The sequence below is a fragment of the Triticum aestivum genome, chromosome 3B, assembly GCF_018294505.1.
Source record: "Triticum aestivum cultivar Chinese Spring chromosome 3B, IWGSC CS RefSeq v2.1, whole genome shotgun sequence".
NCBI classification, from domain to species: Eukaryota; Viridiplantae; Streptophyta; class Magnoliopsida; order Poales; family Poaceae; genus Triticum; species Triticum aestivum.
The window spans coordinates 749,663,801-749,687,491 of NC_057801.1; the positions used below are offsets into that span (position 1 = coordinate 749,663,801).

General features: G+C 56.4%; 1 pseudogene; it reads right to left on the reverse strand.

The window, feature by feature from the left end:
- Positions 1 to 520: 520 nt before the first annotated feature.
- Positions 521 to 23,691, reverse strand: LOC123067816 (crossover junction endonuclease MUS81-like; annotated as a pseudogene).

Below are 23,691 nucleotides of genomic sequence, written 5' to 3' on the forward strand. Positions count from 1 at the left end.
GAACCAGCTTTTCGATATGGTCCCGAAGAACAACTCCTGTACTACCATAGCCATCTTGCTCGTAATAGCTCGCTTGAACATTCACCTTGATGTAAGTGATCTCAGGGGGTATCCAGACCGATTTCTCTCTTGGCTCTCATGCCGAGCCCACTAGCGCAGCTAGATTGTGGATGGTATCAATGGCCCAACTAAAGTTCTCCATGTCTCCTATAGCTTCTTTCAGTCCAAATCGTCCAGCACCCACACAAAATGATAGCAGCATGCAGTTCTAAAACTTTTTGCCATCAACAATATCTACAGCCGAATCCGGATCAAGAGAAAGGATTTTGACGGGAAGGAAGCAACGAAGTTTAGACCAGAACAGCTTGGCCCAGGTGCAAGAGAAAAGTGCATGTTCAGTTATCTCCTCAACACCACAATCTTCACAGAACAGAATCTGCTCAACATGTCGTTCTTGCACATGGATCAAAGCAACCGAGTCAAGAGCTAATAGTATATACATATATACACACACAAAGTGCTAATGCACTACATTAACACGACGACTCCATAATGTGCGGCATGCAATTCTACGACATACGAGTAGTAATTTATACGGGGAGTGAGGCTACACTAAGGTGTTCTTTTAGGTGGTTGTTACATGTTCAGTGACTTTCAGTTCTCCAAGGCACCAGGCACAACACAAAAAGGGTCCCTCCTGTCTTCACCTTGGGAACTTGCGTAGGCGGTCCGAAATCAACACGGCTAAGTATGGGGTGTTCATCCTCCCGCCCAGATGAGCTTGAAGATGTTCTTGCTAGCCCCCGCATTGACCATGTCGCTCTTGTTCTTCAGCATCTCCTCCTGGGCACGCCTATCGCCATCCTTCAAAGTTACAAGGATAAACTTTTAGTTCTATAGACATGTTGATTTGTTCTGTACATCAATAGCGTGAGGAGCCAGCTAAGGATGTGTGTGTACATACACTGGTCACAACTGTTCCAATGAGTAAGTAAGATTGTATAAGTTGTATGTGTAAAGAGCATTGTATAAGTTGAAAGGAAAAGAAGACTCACAAGCATGGTGTACGCCTTAGGAAGCGGGAGAAGAGTGGGGTAGAGACTCGTGACAGCAAGAGCAGCTTCTTCTGTCACTTGTGGCACCTGATTTACATGCACAATAAATGAGAAAACTACTGCATGAAATGGACTACCACGCAAACTTTGGTGGAGGTGGCCGTATTCTCCTAGTTACCTACATAAGCTGAAGGGCGAATATATCGCTCATAGTGACCTTTCTCAAGGTCAGAACACCTCTTCACAAACTCTTCGTAGGCCAGGCAAAGTCGAGAGGTATCAGCACCAGCAGAGAAGTTTGTGTTGTAGTAATCACTATAGAGCCCGTGACGTGGCCGTATTTCTTTTCAGTGTCAGCATACCCAGTGGTTCTCTGGACATCAAATCCTTCAAGAACCTCAGTAGTGAAGCAGCTGAAATAAAAGGCATGTGGAGGAGAGTTAATAGGGCATACGGCTGACAGTCAAAGCATTGGGAACAATATTTAATAATCTTAAACAACAAGAAAGAATTACTGCCATTCAGGGGTCAACATGATCGTCCAGGCTTCATGAGAAGAGTACATATGCTGTTTTAACGCTCTCTGATCCATCTACAGTGTTTACATCCCCTTCAACTAGATATATTAGCTTCGTTAGCCCACATTTCTGCAAAGGATACAACAAATGGAGGTATCACGTCGTATTGTTGCTAAAATAACCACAACAAACCCATATATATGGACAAGAAATACAGTTTCGTTGGGAAGAGATGGACAATCTACAGGCTCAAGCTTATGTCTGCTAATAACATCGTCCTTCATCATCTCATACCCAAATATGGGCTATGCTTTTCAACTAATGATAACAAAGAATAAGGAAAAAAATCTCCTCGGCTAAGATTAGACTCAAGCAACATCAAATCACAGGGGATAGCATGTGGGCTGCCCTTTTTACCATCAGTGAGAAATTGAAAGCATAAAGAACTGGGAAAGTTAAGATGGAGGGTTTATAATATTAATGACAAAAATCAAAGCTATTTTCAGATGGTACCTTCAGTCTTAGTTTTTGATCTTTGTATCTGTTGTCTTTAATTGAGCCAAGAAAATCATCCACATTTTTCCTTTCAACAATGAAATCAAGAAAATACTCCGTGTCAAGTTCTTTATGGCGAGCAATCCAAAGAGCATCTCCAACAGGCAAGTGTTTAATCTGGATGACATGGTTCAAACAGAAGGATCAGCACAGTTTTCTTTGGCACATTATATGAACAGTTCAATCTATGCAAAGCAACTTTGGTAATATTATTATGTTGTCTCCTTATGCACAAGCAAGAAAAATGTCGGAGTGATGGGCCACGGGTAGGCTAACCCGAGCCCCAGGACATTTCAAGACATCGGGGCAGGCCGTGCCCCCAAGGCCGAGTCCCAAGAGCGACTCCAAAATATGCTGAGTCCCAGACGGCGACTCCCAGATAAGCCGACTCCAAGCTGGCGACTTCCAGATAGGCCGACTATGGAGAGTCGGCCCAAGACTCCTCCCTTATCCCGAAGTACGACGCGGGGTACGGTCACGGCATGGCCGTTTCCCCCCTGCTTACGAAGGGTCGGCATGGCTACAGTGAGCCGTATCGCTGGAAGATCTCCAGCGAGATGCGGCACTGTTGCCATGCCTGCCCTGATCTCAGCCATAGTACGCAGTACACTGTGCCCACGACGCCGGCCTGTACGACCCGAAGGCGGTGGGCCCGCCTGTCAGTGGGTGGGCCGAAGGCGGCCTGGGCAACCCGAAGACGGACCTATGGGAGTCGGCCTCCCTAGAGTCGGCCGACTCCTCCTGGGGCCCCACGAGCCATTAATCAGATAAGATGAGGAATGGCGACAGTGATCGCCCGATAGACGGCGGCACTGTTGCCATGATCCGATGACCGAGCCTGCGTCATCAGGAGTGCCGCTACAGTATCAAGCCTGTCAGCGGGACCCGCCAGTCGGCGGGCCCCAGAAGCCGGCGGGAAGGACGGCGGCCTGAGAGACAGACGGCTGGGACCCGCGTCCAGCCGGATTACTATTGTACCCCGGGGCACCCATGCAAAGGGTTCGGACCTAGAGAGAGAGATAGACCAGATAGCCCAGGAAGGAGAGAGCTAGCCTTGCCCTCTCCTACCTCCCGAAACAGCTCCAGGAGCACCATTGTAGTCACTTTGCTTTAGTGATCATGTGGAGACCCCGCAGAGCAGCAGTAGGGGTGTTATCTCCTAGGAGAGCCCTGAAGCTGGGTAAGTTCCGCCGGCGTGCATGTCTTCGCCTCATCCTGCTTCTAGCCACCGGCGACGTTCTACTCGTTCCCACCATGATAAGCCATCCTTTGGCATATGTCGTATCCAACCCCCGACATTTGGCGCCCACCGTGGGGCGAGGTGCACCGTCGTCCGGAGATCTGCTCTGGACGGGAACCCTGTTCCTCCCCGGCGAGCACAGCCAGCCCGGCACGCCGGACGGCGTCTGTGCCGACGCGCTACGCGGCGCTGAGATCGCCTGTACAGCCAGCTACCTCGCCGATCTTGTCGACGAGGTTTGCCTCTTCGACGAGCCTGCGCCCGACGCAGGCACGAGTGGCACCAAGAGCCTCCTCGCGGGCCTCCTCGACCAACTCCACGTCGCCGGCGAGCCTGCCACGGACCTAGAGTCCATAGGATCCATCGACCCGATGCTGGTCGACTCCGACACTGCGTCGCTCGACGCGTTCCCCACCAATGTGGTGGTCTACGACGAGCCGCTCTCGTACGCGGGGAGCGGCGGAAGCACCGTCACTGAGGTCCTTGTCCTCGAGCACAGCGAGCGCTCCGGCGAAGGAGCGCATGACCCGTTTGACGCGGCCCTGCGAGACCTTGCAGCACCGATTCCGGAAGACGCCGACACCGGGGCGCTGGAGGCGCTCTGCCTTCAGCTCATCGAGGGCGCGAAGAAGCTGGCAAGCATGAGGCGCTTGTCAGAAGCTTACCAACGAGAGATGGACCACGCCGTAGGCGGCTCGTCGGCTCCAACTGGGCCTAGCCGCCTAGGCTCGGTCTGACAGCGCGGCGCGGCAATCGCCAACCTCTTCGGGGCTGATCGCCCTGTGTATGCCATGCCCGCAGAGAATATCCGTGCCGCCCAGGCGGCAGCAGATGAGCTCGACAACTTCGAAGGCGAAGAGTGCCGCATAATGACGGAGCGAGTTCAACAGCTCCTCGACGCGGCTGCCGCGTAGAATGATGTCGGCTGCCGCACCGAGGTGCCGCAGCGCCAAAACGACGACCCACCGCCTCGCTGAGACCAAGGTGCGACGTCTCGAACGCCGACTGGCGGGGCCCGTGGGAAGAAGGACAAGGAGCCGGCTGCCAGCCGCAGTTGGACTCACATCACCATCGAGCGCGACCAAGACGGCCGCCCTAGAGCGGTGGAACGGCGGGACGACTACTTGCCTCCCCTCCTCGCAGAGAAAGACAAGTCTCCCCGCCGCCCGTGGAACATCCGACTCTCTGCGACCGCCTTGGCCGCCGAGAGGGAGTTGGAGAGAACGACGCCCGCCACAGGATCGACCGACTCCACCGATCCCTGGCGCTGGAAGAAGAAGACGAGTTGGGTCCCCCCTGCTTTGGACCCCGCATCCGGGACGAGCCCTTTCCCAAAGGGTTCACGCTCCCCCGAGACACGCCCAAATATACCGGCACCGTGAAGCCGGAAGATTGGCTGATCAACTACTCCACAGCCGTCAACATAGCGAACGGCAACAAGCGTGTTGCCGTAAGATACGTCCCGCTCATGCTCCAGGGCTCGGCCCGGACGTGGTTAAAACGTCTGAAGCCTCGCAGCATCAATAGCTGGGTCGACTTCACCGAGGCTTTCGTCCGCAACTTCACGAGCACGTACAAGCGACCTCCCAAACCACGCCAGCTCTCCTTGTGCGTGCAAGGCCCTGACGAGTCTACTCGCGACTACCTCACGCGATGGGGTGAACTCCGGAACTCCTGCGAGGGCGTGCACGAGGTGCAGGCCATCGAGTACTTTACTGCCGGGTGCAGAGAAGGCACCCTCCTCAAGCACAAGCTCCTCTGCGACGAGCCGGAGACCCTCGATGAGCTGCTGATCACAGCGGAAAAGTACACCACGGCCGACTCCTCCATGAAGGCGGAGATTCGGGTCAGCACAACTGGCAAAGTTGCCCCTCAGGCTCCAAGAACTCCGGCTGGAGACACCAGTCGGCAGCAACAGCAGAATGACCAGAAGCGCAAAGCCCCGCAGCCGACTTCCAGCAGTCGGCAAGTGGCAACGGCAGAGGACCAACAGCTGGAGGGACCGCCTCCGGCGAAGCGGCAGAAGGGCGGCAAGTCCAACTGGCTGCCGGCTTTCTCCTATGAGCAGACTCTAGATGGTCCCTGCAAGTTTCACAGCGGTGCGAAGCCGTCAAACCACACCACCAGGAAATGCCACTGGCTGACCAGAATCGCCAAGGGGGACGGCCTGCTCCCTCCCGCTCCTGCTGGGCCGCCTCCTCCACCACCGCCCCAGCAGCCGGCCGTCAGGCCAGTCGGTGCGATACAAGATGAGTTTCTAGATGAGCATGGAGCCTATGTGGTGTTCACCAGTGTAGCGGATGACCGGCGCAGCAGGCGCCAACATCAGCAAGAAGTGAATGCAGTTGCATCAAGTACTCCAGAGTTCATGCATTGGTCCGAGAAGCCTATCAGTTGGAGCAGAGCTGATCACCCAGAAGTGATGCCGAGTCTAGGCTCCTACGCCTTGGTCTTAGGCGCCACACTCGCCACAGATAGGCGGGCCGCTCGCTTCTGCGAGTATTGATAGACGAAGGTAGCAGTATCAACATCCTGTACAAGGATACAATGGAGAAATTGGGAATCAAGCGAAGACAGCTTCAGAGCAGCCGGAGCGTGTTCCACAGAATCATTCCTGGCCTTTCCTGCTCGCCAATCGGCAAGATCCTGATAGATGTCCTCTTCGGAGACAAGGATCATTTCCGACGAGAGCCAGTTTGGTTTGAGGTGGTGGACCTTGAGAGCCCATATCATGCACTGCTTGGCCGACCCGCCTTGGCCAAGTTCATGGCGGTCCCCCACTACGCCTACCTCAAGATGAAGATGCCGAGTTCCAAGGGAATCCTAACCGTGTCCGGCGACTACAGTAAGTCGTCTGCTTGCGCGGCCGAAAGCAGTCGGCTAGCCGAGTCCTTGGTGATCGCAGCTGAGAAACGGCTCCTTGATCGGGTCGTGGCGATGGCCGGCAAGCAGCCCGAGTTATCGCCCGACCCCAAGGAGTCGGAAGCAGAAGGATCATTCAAGCCGGCCAGAGAAACAAAGAAGATACCGTTGGACCCGGAGCACCCGGAGAGGTACGCTGTCATGGGCACAGACCTTGACAGCAAATAGGAAGGCGAGCTCGTCGATTTCCTCCGTGAGAATCGCGACATCTTCGCATGGTCCCCCAAGGACATGCCTGGTGTCCCGACGGGATTCGTCGAGCACAAATTACACGTCCGATCTGATATGAAGCCCGTCAGGCAGCCCTTGCGCCGCCTGTCAGAAGAAAAAAGAAGAGTTGTTGGAGAAGAAATAGCTCGGCTCCTTGCAGCCGTCTTCATCATGGAAGTATATTTTCCAGAGTGGCTGGCAAACCCAGTACTAGTGCTGAAGAAGAACAAGCAGTGGCGGATGTGCATTGATTACACGAGCCTCAACAAAGCCTGCCCCAAGGACCCATTTGCTCTGCCAAAAATTTATCAGGTGATAGACTCCACAGCCGGATGCGAGCTGTTGAGTTTCCTAGACGCATATTCAGGATATCATCAGATCAAGCTGAACCCGGCTGATAGACTGAAGACCGCCTTCATCACGCCGCTTGGAGCCTTCTTCTACCTGACCATGACGTTCGGCTTAAGAAACGCCGGCGCCACCTTTCATCGTTGCATGCAGAAGTGCCTCCTGAAGCAACTCGGCAGAAATGCCCATGTCTATGTGGATGACGTGGTGGTGAAGACAGAGAAGCGTGGAACCTTGTTGGAGGACCTCAAGGAGACATTTGAGAATCTGCGCCGATTCCAGATCAAGCTCAACCCGGAGAAGTGCGTTTTCGGAGTACCAGCCGGCCAGCTCCTCGGTTTCCTGGTCTCCGAACGCGGCATAGAGTGCAATCCTGTAAAGATCAAGGCCATCGAAAGGATGGAGGCACCCAGACGACTGTTAGATGTGCAGAAGTTCACCGGCTGTTTGGCATCCATCAGCCAATTCATCAGTCGACTGGGCGAGAAGGCTCTCCCCTTGTATCAGCTCATGAAGAAGACGACCTTCTTTGAGTGGACTCCCAAGGCGGACGAGGCTTTTCTCCAATTAAAGAAGATGTTGACTACTCCCCCTGTGCTGGCGGCTCCGACTCCCAAAGAGCCCATGCTCCTATACATTGCCGCCACCAGCCGAGTAGTCAGCACGGTCATTGTAGTCGAGCGCAAGGAGGAAGGCAAGGCGCTACCCGTCCAGAGACCGGTATATTACTTGAGCGAGGTGTTGTCGACCTCCAAGCAGAACTACCCCCATTACCAGAAGATGTGCTACGGCGTGCATTTTGCCGCCAAGAAATTGAAGCCTTACTTCCAGGAGCATCCAATCACCGTGGTCTGCACAGCTCCACTGGCCGAGATCATCGGAAGCCGAGATGCTTCTGGCCGGGTGGCCAAATGGGCCATCGACCTGGCTCCCTACACCATCTACTATGAGCCCCACACTGCCATCAAGTCACAAGCACTGGCCGACTTCCTCATCGACTGGGCCGAGACCCAATATCTGCCGCCAGCGCCCGACTCCACCCATTGGCGGATGAACTTCGACGGCTCCAAGATGCGCACCGGCTTGGGAGCCGGCGTCGTCCTCACCTCCCCCAAGGGCGACAAACTCAAATATGCGCTGCGGATCCACTTCGCCGCCTCCAACAATGTGGCCGAGTATGAGGCGCTCATCCACGGGCTCCGGCTTGCCAAAGAACTTGGCATTCGCCGGATCCTGTGTTATGGCGACTCTGACTTGGTGGTCCAGCAATCATCTGGCGATTGGGATGCCAAGGACGCAAATATGGCGAGCTACCGTTTCCTCGTCCAGCAACTCAGCGGATACTTCGAGGGGTGCGAGTTCCTCCACGTGCCAAGGAACGACAACGACCAAGCAGACGCCTTGGCACGGATCGGCTCCACCCGCCAGGCAATATCATCTGGTATCGCCCTCCGGCGCCTCCTCAAGCCTTCTATCAAGCCGTCACCCGAATCAGATTCAATCTATGTGCCGGCTCCGCCTGAGGAGGACGTATCCGACTCCAAGAAACATACAGTCGAAGCCAGCCCGGGGACTTCAGAACCCGGCCCGGGGACTGCAGTAGCAAGATCGAAGACTCCAGAGCTCGGCCCGGGGACTGCTCCAGTCGGCCCCGGGACTTTGTCAAATCAGCAAGCGGCTGCGGACTCCAACCCGCTGCCTCCCAGCCCGGCCACCCTTATCCAAATCGCACTAGTGGCAGTTGAAAAAATAGCAGCACCTTCATGGGCCCAGCCCATCCTCAAATTCTTAGTAAACAAAGAGCTACCAAGTGATGAAATCTTGGCTCGGCAAGTGCAACGCTGAGCAGCAGCATACACCCTAGTCAACAGAGAGCTGGGCAGGCGCAGCGTTACCGACGTCTTCCAACGCTGCGTCGAAGCAGAACAAGGTCAGGCAATCCTCAGAGACATCCATGAAGGCGAGTGCGGTCACCACGCGGCCTCAAGGGCACTCATCGCCAAAGCCTTCCGGCACGGTTTTTTCTGGCCAACCGCTCTGGAAGAGGCCAAAGAGTTAGTCCAAAAGTGCAAGGGGTGCCAGATTTTTCGTTCCAAGCCACTTCAGCCGGCTTCCGCACTCAAGACTATCGCCATCGCCTGGCCCTTTGCAGTCTGGGGCCTGGACGTGGTGGGACCATTCAAGACGGCACGAGGTGGCTTCACTCACCTACTTGTCGCAGTGGACAAGTTCACCAAGTGGGTGGAGGTGAAACCCATCAAGAAATTGAATGGTCCGACTGCAGTGACCTTCATCGCTGACATCACAACTCAGTACGGCATCCCACACAGCATCATCACCAACAATGGCACGAATTTTGCCAAAGGCGCCTTGGCCCGTTTCTGCGCGACACAGGGCATCCGACTGGACTTAGCGTCCGTTGCCCATCCGCAGTCAAACGGCCAGGTGGAGCGAGCAAACGGCCTCATCTTATCCAGCATCAAGCCTCGACTCGTCGTACCGCTGGAGCGATCTGCCGGCTGTTGGCTTGAGCAGCTGCCAGCCGTCCTATGGAGTCTGCGCACGACTCCAAATAAGTCAGCCGGCTTCACACCATTCTTCCTCGTCTATGGCGCCGAAGCCGTCATCCCAACGGACATAGAGTTCGACTCCCCGCGAGTCACCATGTACACCGAGGAAGAAGCAGAAGAAGCACGTCAAGACGGCGTCGATCTGCTGGAAGAGGGCCGACTATTGGCACTCAGCCGGTCCAGCATCTACCAGCAGAGTCTGCGTCGATACTACAACAGGAAGGTCAGGCCAAGATCTTTTCAAGAAGGCGACCTTGTGCTCCGGCTGATCCAGCGAACAGCCGGCCAGCACAAGCTGTCGGCACCTTGGGAAGGCCCCTTCATCATCAGCAAGGTGCTAGGGAATGACGCCTACTATTTGATCGACGCCCAGAAGCCCCGAGCGCGCAAGAGGGATGATTCCGGCAAAGAGACAGAGCGCCCATGGAATGCAAATCTTCTTCGAAGATTTTACAGTTGATGCAGTATGTATCACACTACCCCTTTGTATTAAAGTACTAAGACTTTGGGCCCCCCGAGATGAGCTCGGGGACTGCACTTTTTGTTATCTGTACGATAAGAATTATGCCTCCGAGTACATTACTTTCATTACAACCGCTTGGCACCGGGCCTGACTAGTCGGCCCGGGGACTCGCCGCCTTGCGCTATGAGAAGCTTCCCGCAGTCAGACAAGTAGTGTGCGGTGCCCAATCCGCCTCCTGGCAAAGCCGCAGCTCGCAGAGCGACTGTGAGGCAGGCAGGAGTGAGGAAGAACATGCACCCACATGAAAAATGGCTAAGGACCTAAAGCACGAACATAGCATAAGACGGCCTCCAGCATTTCTGAAGCGGAAGGCTGACTCATGAGTAGCCGGCTCGCCGTCTTTATTAGACTCTATTAAGGACGGCCGACTCTTGGGTAGTCGGCATGTCGCTTTCTATCCGACTTGCTAAAGAAACTCTAAACGGCCAAGTCCTTGCATTCCCGAAGTAGCCAAGCACTTGACCCAGCGACAGTCCGCAGAGCGGCTGCTCGACTGACAAGGCAGCGACTAAAGGAAGGCGGCAGAGGGAAAAATCCTAAAGAGCAATAAGCAAGGAAAGACGGAAAGCAGATAGATATTTACATAGGCCCTTGGCCGAATCTTCGAATAGAAGTTCAAGATACACCCCACGGGTGGAATTGTTCGAATCTAACAAAGTTCTCAAAAGATTACTTAAGACAGACAAGCAGAGGCGGAAAAGGCAGCCTAGGAGACGGCATCTGGGGTCGGAGGATCGGAGGTGACGGCTGCGTCAGGCGCCGGGGCAGTCGACTGGGCGATCTCGGTTTGACCTCCTCCGGCGGCAGTCGTTTTTTCCCGACGCGGCTCGTTGCTGGAGGCGCGATCGAGCTGAGGTTGGCCGCCTGCTCCGTCTTCTGGCACATCCGCCTCGCCTTCGGCCTCCACCTCGTCCTCCTCCTCGGTGCTGGAGTCGATCACCTCCGCCGAGTCCTCGCCATACTCCGGGTTCATCCCGAACCACTCTGGCGGCACTTCCTCGCCGCCTTCAGCTCGCTCGGGGATGAAGACACTGGTGTCCGTGTACTCGGTGATGGCCGCCGCACGCTCGATAAGGGCGCCCTCCACGGCCTCCAGCTCAGCCTGGGCTTCTGATCGGAACACGGCCAGACGGTCCAGGTCCAGCCCTGGGTACCACGCCTTGACGAACTCCAAGGCCCGGCGCGCTCCGGCCCGGGCCGAGGAGCCCTTCCAGGCCTCAAGACGGCTGGTAGCGACCTCCAGCCAGTCAGCAGTTCGGCTAGCGGTGCGCAGAGCTGGCATGCCTGGCCATAGGGCGGCAACCGCCTGGACGCCAGCACGCTGAAGCCGCCGCACCAGCCGGCAAGCCGGACGAAGACAGGCTTCAATGCTCAGAAGCTGCTCATCGACGGTTCGGGGGGCATTAGCGGCAATCTCCTCGCCGTTCAACCTTCGCGCTTCACGAGCAGCCTTGATGGCCAGAGGGACTGCCTGCGAGTGACCAGGGAAGAAGTTTGCCAAGACAAAAAAGAAGAAAGTCGAAAAATTAGAAGTCGGCCTTACACATAGTCGGAAGCCCGAAGAAGCGAAAGAAACTTACCATCAACGATATCCTCGATCTCATGGAAGCCGGAGGTCAGCATCGCCTCCCTGTCGATCCAGGAGGAGCGCTCGCTCTCGAACTCGGCCAGGAGGGTGGCATCCCTCTTCTCGGCCTCGTCCTACGCCTTCTTGAGCAGCTCTTTCTGCTCGGCCAGCTGCGCCGCCAGCAGGTTGCGCTCCATGGCAAGCTTGTCACACTCCTCCTCCTTGGCACGACGGGCGGTATTGGCCTCGCCTAGCTGCTCCTGAAGAGCGGCATTGGCTCCTGAAGAGCGAAAAAAGAGATAATGGGTCGTCAGCAAAGAAGATCGCCGGGGAGATCCGACCCGACTGCTCAGCAGTCGGCCCGAATCTCGGGGACTACAGCCCGCGGGTGCGCCAGCGCGCCCCCGCGAAGAAGAAGAACTCACTCCAGCTTTCCGACAAGTCGGCAGCCCGCTTGCTCAACTTCTCAACATTGCGGTTGAAGGCAGTGGCACGGAGGTTGTGATACTCCTGCAAATAAGTCATTGAAGACAAAGTTAGTGTATGGAGCTTGCCAGAGGGAGTTTCGAACCGCCTGCTCAGCAGCCGGCCCGGAACTCAGGGACTACACCCAGTGGGTGCGCTGGCGCGCCCCCACAGAGAAAAACAAGAATCAAGAAGGAGAAGAAACTTACTCGGACGGCCGTTCGCGCGGCCAGGTGTGCTCTGGTGCAGGCTTGAAGGGCGTCGCCTTCGGCCCGCAACTTCGCCTGGACTTCTAGGAGCAATTGATTTAGCGGCCCAGTGCCGCCTCCGCGCACCCACCCAGTGGGCGCGGCGCTTGTGGCCTCGGCGTCTAGAGTTGCCGAGCTGGCAGCGCCGATCTCCCGAGGTCGAGCGCCGAGGTCGCCCTCTCAAGACGGCGACGCACCAGCGAGGCGACTTGGAGAAGCAGCCGCGCTTCGGCCTCGTCCATGGCCGGCGGCTCCGACGGATCCACCGGCTGTTTGCCGTGCGGTCTCCCAGATGGCGGTGGAGGCGGCGGCGGCGGCACGAGAGCGTCCGACATGGAGGCCTCGCCGCTCTCCTTCTCCGCGACGGGGTTCTCGGTGCCAGCTCCCCCGGTCTGCCCCGTGAACTCCGGAGGCGGCGGTGCAGGCGATAGTGGGGGGACGAGCATCGCCGATCGGCGACACGCGGCCTCCTCGGCGCGCCGTCTCGCTGCAAGGGCGGCTTCGGCATCATCCAGCTTTTTCTGGGCGGAGGCGGCCGCCCTGTCGGCCTCTGCCTTCTCCAAACGGTCGGCCTCCTCCTCCTTGCGCTTCTCCCGCGCATTCCGCTCTGTCGCCTCCCGGAGGTCGGCGGCAGGGTCGGGCCGCCGAGTATTGGCGAACGTCTCTGCCGACCCCATGACGGAGGGGAAGGCGACTCTCTCAAGGGAAAGAGGGGCCCTGAAGAAGAATGGAGGGAGTATATAAACGAAGACTCGGACAAGATTCAACAAAGAAAATAAAAGAGCGTGAAGACTTACGCGGATACTAGCGACGGCCTTCTCACTTCCCTTCGGAAGCGGTTGGCCTTCGCGGACGCCTCCTCTCGTCTGGTCGCGGCGGCCGCCCCCTTGAACTTCTTCAATTTGCCGCCAGGTGCACTCGGCCCGGTGTGACGCCTCTTCGCGCCGCCTTGGCCGGCGGAGGAGCCGGCGCCCGACGGGCCGATCCTCAGCTGGTGGCGCGGAGCGACTTCACCTTCGGCGTCGTCATCAGGCCAGTCAGCGAAGGTGGCCGAGGGCCTGAAGTCGCCTTCTGCTCCTCCTCCCCCGCCTTCGGCATCGGCTTCCATCGCCGCCGCCCACAAGTCGGGGTCGTCGACATCTCTCTCCGCACGGTCTGGAACATACTCGCGGGGCTGTCTCGTGGCGCCGGCGGCAGGCTGCATAAGAGGATTCTAGTTCACAAGAAGCCAACAAGAGTCAGAAGCCGGAGTCGGCTGCGAAAAAAGAGAAAACAATAGGGAGACGTGACTTACCACCGGTGGAGGGTTGTCGCGCGAGTACGGCTCCTTGCCGAACTGCCAGTCCTCCTCGTACTCGCAGTGCGCGATGTAATTCACCATATTTGCCACCTCCTTGCGGGGCATCTCCTTGGTGCTCATCCGACTTGGGTCTCGGGGGCCGCTCATCTGACAGATCAAGTGAGGCCGGCCTTGGAGCGGGAGAACTCAGCGCGCCACGAAGGCGGCCAGCAAGTCGGCCCCGACGAGTCCCTCCGACTGCGTCAAGACTCGGAGTCGCGCTACGGCGGCGGCTCCGGCGGGAGTCAGCGTCTTGACTCGGTGGGACCAGCTGGGGAGCCGCCCAGTCAGGGGAGCGGCGTTGTAAGGCGGCAAGTTGACCCAGTCGCCGTCGGAGGCGAGGTTCTTCACGTAGAAGTATGAGCGCTGCCACATCTTCACCGACTTGATCAGCATGATGGGAGGAAAGGGGTTGTCGTCCGTCGAGCGCCGCATCGCGATGAAGGCGCCGCACTGGGCCGGCACGCCGGCGATGTGCGTGCCGAGCTTAGAAGAGAAGAATTCTCCCCACAGCTTGATGGTGGGGAGAACGCCGAGGAAACCTTCACACAGAGTGGCGAAGGCGGAGAGCAGCACTACCGTGTTCGGTGTGAGGTGGTGCGGCTGAAGGCTGTGGAATTCCAAGAACGAGCGGAAGAAGCCGCTCGCCGGCACCCCCAGGCTGCGCATGAGGTGCGAGCGGAATATGACCCGCTCGCCCTCTTCCGGCACCGGCCGGATTTCCCCCTCCGGCGCGGCGCGGGCGCGTACGAGGTCCGCGCTCGGGAGGCGGCGTGTCTGGCGGAGGAACTCGATGTGTTCTTCTTCTACCTCCGAACCGTCCCATACGCCGGAGCGCACGGCGGGGGCCGCGGCGGAGGAAGAGCTCATCGCCGCGGTATGGTGTGCTCCTGCTCAATGGCGGAGGCGAGAGAGAGAGAAGACAAGATTAGGCGGGGGAGCGGGGAAGAAGGGCGCGCGAGCTGTGCCGCTCCGCTTCCCCCCGCCTACTTATAGCCCTGCGGGCTGAGAAGACGAGGGCGCGGGCGTGGGATTAACTGCGCACGATGCCCCACGCCGCCCCACGATTTACCCACGAAGTTACTGCGTGCAGTAATGACGTGGGAAAACCAACCGTCCTGGGCTGCAACGGATCCGTTCATATGCCGAGGCGCGGTAGTGGCGGGCCCCGCCTGACGGCCCGTCCCGTCACGCGCGTGGGCAGGCAGACTGTTCTCCCCGCGTGGCGCCACGCGATAGGACCGCCCTGATGGCTGCGGGGAAGCGTATCAGGCACGCCGCCTGGCTTCCCGCCGCGACTTTCGAACTGAGGCTCTTCACTGAAGCTCCGACTTTCGACAGTCGGCCCAAGGGAAGACGGCAGCCGAGTCCCAGAGTATGAACTTTTAAGATTGAAGCTGTTGAAGCCCCACAATGCAGCGACCGCAGGGCTTCACCAGCTTCAGGGACTACTGTCGGAGTGATGGGCCACGGGTAGGCTAACCCGAGTCCCAGGAGCGACTCCAAAATATGCCGAGTCCCAGACGGCGACTCCCAGATAAGCCGACTCCAAGCTAGCGACTTCCAGAGAGGCCGACTATGGAGAGTCGGCCCAAGACTCCTCCCTTATCCCGAAGTACGACGCGGGGTACGGTCGCGGCATGGCCGTCCCCCCCTGCTTACGAAGGGCCGGCATGGCTACAGTGAGCCGTATCGCTGGAAGATCTCCGGCGAGATGCGGCACTGTTGCCATGCCTGCCCTGATCTCAGCCACAGTACGCAGTACACTGTGCCCACGACGCCGGCCTGTACGACCCGAAGGCGGTGGGGCCGCCTGTCAGTGGGTGGGCCGAAGGTGGCCTGGGCAACCCGAAGACGGACCTGTGGGAGTCGGCCTCCCTGGAGTCGGCCGACTCCTCCTGGGGCCCCACGAGCCATTAATCAGATAAGATGGGGAATGGCGACAGTGGTCGCCCGATAGACGGCGGCACTGTTGCCATGATCCGATGACCGAGCCTGCGTCATCAGGAGTGCCGCTACAGTATCAAGCCTGTCCGTGGGACCCGCCAGTCGGCGGGCCCCAGAAGCCGGCGGGAAGGACGGTGGCCTGAGAGACAGACGGCTGGGACCCGCGCAAATCCGGATTACTATTGTACCCCCGGGGGGTAGGCCTATATAAACCCCCCGGGGCACCCATGCAAAGGGTTCGGACCTAGAGAGAGATAGACCAGATAGCCCAGGTAGGAGAGAGCTAGCCTTGCCCTCTCCTACCTCCCGAAACAGCTCCAGGAGCACCATTGTAGTCACTTTGCTTTAGTGATCATGCGGAGACCCCGCAGAGCAGCAGTAGGGGTGTTATCTCCTAGGAGAGCCCTGAAGCTGGGTAAGTTCCGCCGGCGTGCATGTCTTCGCCTCATCCCGCTTCCAGGCACCGGCGACGTTCTACTCGCTCCCACCATGATAAGCCATCCTTTGGCATATGTCGTATCCAACCCCCGACAAAAAATGTGCAGTCACCAATCATCAACACGGTGGGGCAATGACCAAACATATCAGATAACTAATCCAACAGTAAAGGGCATTTAATTTAGAGCCGTGTTGATGCATATAATGACTTTTAGCAGTGTATTTTGGTTGTCTGAAGAAATGAACAAGGATAACACCCAGAGGAGTACTGATGAATTAGATACAAGAAGAAAGGAAAGGACAAGCAGGGTTAAACAAAGAAGAGTTCACATAACTCTCAATCCAACTAACCTCTATAGGAATACTAATCTGCGAGTGTATATTACCAACAACTTTTCTTCTGGAATGGGGCATGCACAAAAAGGGAGCAATCATAAGAGAACTGAATTTTGATGCATAGATGGATGATTATAAAAAACTATTGGGCGCAACAATAATCAATTTGTTTCCTTGGAAAATAATTTAATTAAACAACATACAGAATCTAAATTTTATATACAGAAGCAGAAGGTTAAACAGTTTAAGTAACACGAGATAACGAACCAAAGTGTCATCAAAATTCACAATTCCAGCAGTAAGTGGATAAATATGTGAAATCCCTTGTCTATCTTATTTTACCAGAAATAATATTAACATGAAGAATAGAATGCCCTTGCAGGTCATGCGAAAGAGAGACTAGGTACGCATACTCCCAATCCTCGGTTATATTACCCTCCTCAAAAGATGTTCTTTTGGGGGGGGGGGACATATATTGTTTATTTGCTAAGACAGCCTTAATATGATCCTGCTTAAATATCAGACATAACTAAAAAATACAGCTCATGAGTAACATACAATCATACAGACCCGAAAGTTTCTCGATCATCCAATATCAGCACCACTTCATAAGCTTTCAGAAAACTTTCATTAGATTGATGAGGTGGCATAGCTAGTAAGCACTTTTGAGCAGAACCCTGGCGTTAGAAAAGAAAATGTTGCATTATGTTCCATTTGAAAAAGAAGGGTACGAAAAGGGAAATTCAAGTGTACCATTGCACTAAACGATTGTTGTCCAAACATTCCTCAAGATGAAAGAGGAGAATTAGTAGCACGGCCATTGTCTGAAAAAATGGCATTAACTACAAAGATCAGCGGGTTGTAATATTTTGCTTATGGAATATATCATCATATTATATGCAAAGAAAGCATGCTAATACCAAAGGAACTGGAACTGCCTGCTTTTGAATTTGGAAGTCCAATTCTTTCAGAACCTGCAATTGAGTAAAGGGAATTTATTATAGTGCTGATGGGGTACAATAATCAGTTTCTGGAAATTCATACTGCATGAGCAGAAAACTTTATTAATACCTATCAGGGGACTGCTGTCGTCATATTCATCAGAATCTGAATCACTGAGCACATCTGCAGGATGACCGGCCGCCGTTAAAGGTCCTGCAGGACCGTCCAATCCAGATTGTGCGAGACAATCGCAAGCTGTCTCTTTGCCTTTTTCTGTTAGATAATACCTACGGCAAACTCATACGGTAAGTCCCAAGTCTATGCTTGGTATCTCAACAGAATGTGTGTGATTGGCAAATAAAGCCCCAGAGAGAGAAAAGGAGATGCAAACTGAACAGGGTGAGCTTCTGTTTGTATTCAGGGTGGAAATAAAGAAGGGAGATGACTGTAGGACCAAAACAATGAGCAAGATCCAGTTCATGTAGCAAACTGGCATATATCTGGAACATTCCCAAATGGCCACATGTGCAAGATTTTTATAAACATGTTTTAGGTTCATACTGTGGACCAGATAAGTACAAAGGAGCTATGGAATTGGACATGCCTGCTTCTATTCCATCGATAGAAAATTGATGATATACCACCGCAGAGCTGTATGTTTAAAAGATATATTTTCTTAATTAGCTCAAAAGATTAGAGAGCATTATATTACCTAAGGTGCCCACAAGCATCAACTAGCAAACTATCAGATCTTGATACTCTGCTAGCATATATATGACTTCACTGCTGCACTATATCAAACTTCTCCGACCAAGAGAAAAAACTGAAGTAGGAATGTTTCTTGATACAAGTTAAATTACTAGAGAACACATTTACCAAACAGCAAAAGCACACCAGAGGTTAGCCACATTTTTGGATCCAGCCGATCCACACTCAGACCAAAACATGTGAGAGGCTTTTCTATCCGGTGAGTGTCGCAAGAGCATGAATCAGATAAACTAGTGCAGACACAATCATACTTAAATACGTGAGAACCCTATGAACCATCTAATGAGAGTCAAGTTCATGCATACAAGTGATATATTTTATAGCTCTGGTATCTCCTTGAGTTTGAGTCCATTAAAACATCATTTTATCATTTAAGAAAGATCAGGCAAAGTAAAAAGTTCAAAACCAATAGCTAGCAGAGCCACAATAGTACATTATATAGCAATAGCCAGTGATGTGAAGGTAATAAAACTTGTGCTCTAATACATGAGTATAAAACGTATTGGGTTTACTCCCCTAAAAGATCCAAATATTTTTTTAGTAAATGACGGAAAAACATAACATTAACATGAGGATGAGCCTGGTACATTACTTTGCAGGATTACTCTTTTTCTCAACCAGATCCTTATTTGTTAACGTCTTCATGCTATTCCATCCAGTGAAACTGTAACCATCATTCCGAGAATTCCTACTGTTATTTGGGCTGCTCATAATACAACAGAGACAGTTAGTGATGCACCAAAATATCAGCTGAAATCAGCAACCGTGGAATATACTGAATCACTGAAACCGTACCCTATTGCATGTTGTGACAGACCACTGGCTTCAGCAGCATCAATAAGCTCTTGCCTCATCATAAATTCCTTCCCTCTTTCCATTTCCCTAGGGGGGAAACAACTGTCAACCACAACTGTGAAAGCCACTTGTACGACCCCGCTCCCCCGCCGCTGCCGGCCGCCAGGCGCGCGTCTCCCGGCCCGCCCCGCTCCCCTCTCCCCTTCCCCCTTTCCTCCCCTCCCCTCCCCTCCCCTCTCGCGGCGCACCCGCGCGCGCCCGGGGGTCCCCTGTGGCCGCGGCCCTCGGCCCCGTCTCCCTCCCCTCCCCCCCCGCCGTCACCGGCGCGCTCCGTCGGGCAAAGCCCGGCGGGAGGAGGCGGCGGCGGGGCCCTCCTTCCCCGTCCGCTTGTGGGCGCCAGCACGGGGCGGCCCCTTCGAGCGACGGTGCTGGACGCCCGCGGTATCCAGCGGCGCGGCGGCGGTCTCGCGGGGCGGCGGGGTGGCCTGTTGTGGCGGCGCTCCGGCGATCCTCGGGCTGCGCGCTGCATGGCGGCTACGGTGCTCCCGTCTCGGGAGGTGGCGCGTGACCGGTCTCGGGCCGGATCTGTCCGGATCTGGCTTTGGGGGCCGGCCGGTGGCGCCTGGCTCCGGTGGTGCGTGCCCGGCGGCTCCGGCGCTTGGAACCCGCCGGGCGACGCGGGTAGGGCAGCGGTCGGGCGTGGCTGCTGCTCCGGCCATGGGCGGCGACATGGGTAGGTCTCGGCGGCCTACCGGTGTCGTGGCGGCTTCACGGTGACTTGACAGATCTGTCCGCGGCAACGGCCGGCTCCTCCGGCGTCGGTTTGTGTGCGTTCGGGCCGTCTCGTCCTTCACCCCATCTCCTTGTCGCCCGGGCGCTACTCCCATCAAAGGGCTGGTCCTTTCCCAGCTGCGATCCACCGCTCGTCTCGCGCCCGATGCCGCAAGACAGAGCTCGTCTCGCGCACGATGCAGCAGGACCAAGCTCGTCTCTCGCACGATGCAGCAGGACCGAGCTTGTCTTGCGCACGATGCTGCAGGACCGAGCTCATCTCGTGCTTGGGGTAGCAGGATGGGTCGGTGGATGCCGGTTCTGGCCGACCTATTGGGTCTCGACGCTGGGGGTTGCCCAGGGGCGCGAAAGGTGGGACCTTTCCGCTCGTCTCTTTCGTTGGGGTGCACCGGGTCACGGGTGAGGTGGTGTCGAGGTCTTGGATGCTGGGGCGGCGGCCCTGGTGGTGGTGGTGGCGCGGTGCTCTTGGACAAAGCCCGCGCCTTGGTGCTGCCCGCTCATCATGGCCGTGTGGGCGGCGTGGTTGCCGGGGTGTGGCGTTCGGTGGCGGTGAATGTTGGCCGAGGTGAAAACCTGCTCTATCTTCGGACGGACCGGCGACGGCGAAGATCGCTCCCTTCTTGAAGGCGTCGTCGCGGCTCTCATTGCCCGTCATTCGTCTCCGAGGGAAACTTTGATCCTTGGATCGGGCGGTGGCGGCGCTCCGGCGTCGTTTCCTTCCTGAAGGCGCCGCCTTGGAGCGCATGGTTCGTCATATGTAGCTTCATATCTTCGGGGCGGTAGTGCTAGGAGTAGTGTTGCTGCGCTCAGCGCCTTTGTATCCCGTCCTGGGTGTGTGCGTGTGTTGCGGTGGCGTAGCGTGTGGTTGTACTGGATGCTTGTGGGTTGTTGCTTTATATATAAAGCGGGGCGAAAGCCTTTTTCGGTAAACAACTGTCAATATCTGCTGTTGCATATTCAAGTGTCTTTTCCCTTTTGCTCTGATTAAATGTTGCCCTTTGTACTAAGGTTGCACTAACTTTGCAGCGTGAACAACAAAAATTTAGGCAAGATAGCCCCCCACCCCCACCCTAAAAAAATCATACCTGTAGAGTGTGATCATTATTGCATAAGCAGCTGATTTCAACCATGGCACATAAGGTTTGTTTCGTGTGTTCTTCTTCCCTGTTGAAAGGACAGTACCCTTTAATTAGGATGTAATAATAGACCTGTTTGACTGTTTCCATTGAACTGAGTATTGGTAAAACTGAAGGGGAAGAAGACTTGTTGTCATCCTGATGATGAAAAAGGAATAACAGATTCCAGAGGACACATGAGCAATCAAGAAAACTATTACCCGTTTCTCCTGGTGTATTACTTCTCGGAGGGGACAAATCAAGGCTGGACCCTGGAAAGGAGTCTTCCATGACGTCAACAACCCAACCTCCAACTCCCCTGACAAAAATAATAGAACCGAAGAAGCAACAACAACGATTAAACTAATTCAGAAAATGTTAAGTTTCTCAAAAATCGATGCAACTCAATGCAGAAAGCAACCATTGGTACTAGATACACTCCACACATTAATCTAGTGGGCAATTTCCACCTCTAAATTCAACACACAAAAGAAAAATCAAGGGGAGAGAGCTCTAGAATATGGATCAAAACTAAAGCCATACTGTTATAGACTTATACCACTTCTCTGGTCATCTACTTGCAGGCAAATCCCAAGTAGAATGGCAACCCTAAAGGAATGGATATAAATACACCTCGCCATATAAAAATAGTAACGACCTAGATCGATTTCAGCATATACCTGCAGCAAATCAACGGATCAACTTATGATTCCACAGACCAATAGCTATCCAAACCGAAAATTCATGCTCGGACCAAATGGGCACAACTAAAATCCCCCAAGGACTAGGCCGTTAGGGCATCTCCAGCCGCGCCCCCAGGAAGGCCTCCCTAGGCGATTTTTTCACGCCGGCGCCGAAAAAACGGCCCAGTCGCGCCCCCAGGAGCCCGATTTTCGCCGGCTTGGGCCGAAAACAGCGTCGGCGGACCGAGCCCGAACCCGGCGCGCTGGGGGGCGCACGGGGGCGCCGGGGCGAACTGTTTTGGCGCGAAAAAGACGTGGGCCAGCCGCGTCAGCGACTCGGCGCCTCGTCTTCAGCCTTGCCATTGATTCCTCACGGGCGGCGCTTCACGGGACGGTGCGCCGACGCCTCCCCTCCCTCGCACGCGTACACACGGGCGCGGGCCGGCTATAAAAGCCGGCGGCCTCCACTCGCCTGTGCCCACACCAGCCCCCCTCGCCGACGTCCAGCCCCTCCCTCTCCGTGCCTCTCCCGAGCGCCGCCGCCCAGCCCCTCCCTCTACCTCTCCCGAGCCCGCCCAGCCCCACCGTCGCCATGGCAGAACGCTTCCCGGAGACGAGGCGGCGGCCAACGGCTTCGGTCGCTGTTCGCTCCGCGAACAGGAGTCCTGGCTCCTGTTCCAGGCGAACATCCCGGCGCCGCCGGACATGCGCGCCGGGCCAACGGGGTGGAGGCTCAGCGCCGGGGGAGTGCCCATTCCCTCGTTGCCCGACGCCGTGGTGAAGCCGAGGTACTTCGCCGAGGAGGTCGACATCTTGCACGCGTCCCTCACCGACGCCCACCGCTCCCTCCCCCAGTACGCCGCCGACAACCACGCGGCCTGGGCGGCGTATTTCCAGCGCCGCCAGCAGGAGCACTTTGCGTCCACCAACGGCGCTCCGGTGGTCGGCGGCCGGCAGAACAGCGAGGGGCGCCACCTCTGGTGGGGCGTCCCCGGCCGCACACTCGAGGGCGTGCTCACGTACCTCGAGGGCGGCAACGACCCGCCGTTGGCGTACCCATCGGCGAGGGTGGCCGCCCCGGCGCAGCACCGACGCGTCGGGCCATTGGCGCCGAGGAGGTTCCGCGCTTCTTCTTCTTCCTCCTCATCGCGCTCTTCTTCCCATTCCTCCGGCTCTCCGGCGCTGCTCGGCGTCAAGGCCGAGCCCGCGGTGGAGACGCCGCTCGGCCGGCGCACTCGCAGCGCCGGCATCGTCATCAACGGGGGCGGCCGGCGCGCCTCGTCCTCGTCGGCTCCTCCGCGCTTCGTCAAGCCAAAGACGGAGCCGGGGCTGGCGCCCGTGAAGACGGAGCCGGGGCTGGCGCCGGTGAACGCGGAGTTCGACGACGACGACGCGGCCCTCGAATGGGCGCGCCAGGAATCCATCGCGTTGGAGAAGGCGCGCCGGGAGAAGCAGAAGGAGCGCTAGTGCGCCGGCCTACGCCGCTTCGAGGAGCGCCGACGCGGCCGCGAGGAAGGCGGGGTCGTCATCTTATGCGACAGCGACGACGACGACGACGCGCCGCCGCCTGTTCGCCAAGGCGACGCCGGGCAGGGGTCCAGCAGGGGCACCCGCGTCAAGGAGGAGAAGGCCGCCGACGACAATGGCGGCGACGACTTCAGCCACTTTCTTTTACTTTAGATTAGGTTAATGTAATGTTTGGACGAATTTCGCCGAAACTTGCCATGGTTGGCCGAAATATAACTAGTTTTTATCATAACTTCGCCGAACGGTTTTTTTTAAATACGCGCCTGGGGGCGGCCCTGGGGGCCGACGGCTCACCCCCAGGCGGTACTCGCCCCCAAGACCATTTTTTGCGCCGGCTCACCCCCAGGCGGCGCTTTTAGACGCCCCCAGGGCCAACGGCTGGAGATGCCCTTACATCCACCGAACAGAACTAAGATCCCAGAGCTAAGGCGCCCAAATCATAAACCGACCCGTTCGTCTTAGAGCAGCAGTGTGACTGCAGCGCTGATCCAAAGCGCGAGACCCCGAAATCGACCGGAACCCAGGCTCGTCTCAGCAGCGTATGAGGAAGAGGTTCGAGAGAGGCGGGGGGTTGCGCACTTGGGACGGGCCAGGTCGCCGGGGGTCCGGACGGGCTCCTTGGCGGAGGAAACGCCGGTGTAGGCGGCGGAGAGCGCGCGGGCCTGGTGGTCCGGGAGGCCGGCCGGCTGCTGCGCCGCCATGGAGCGGTGCTTCTCGAAGATCCTGGCCGCGACCTCGTTCTCCGGGAGGCTCACCTTGCGCTTCTTCTTCGGCACCGACGGCGCCAT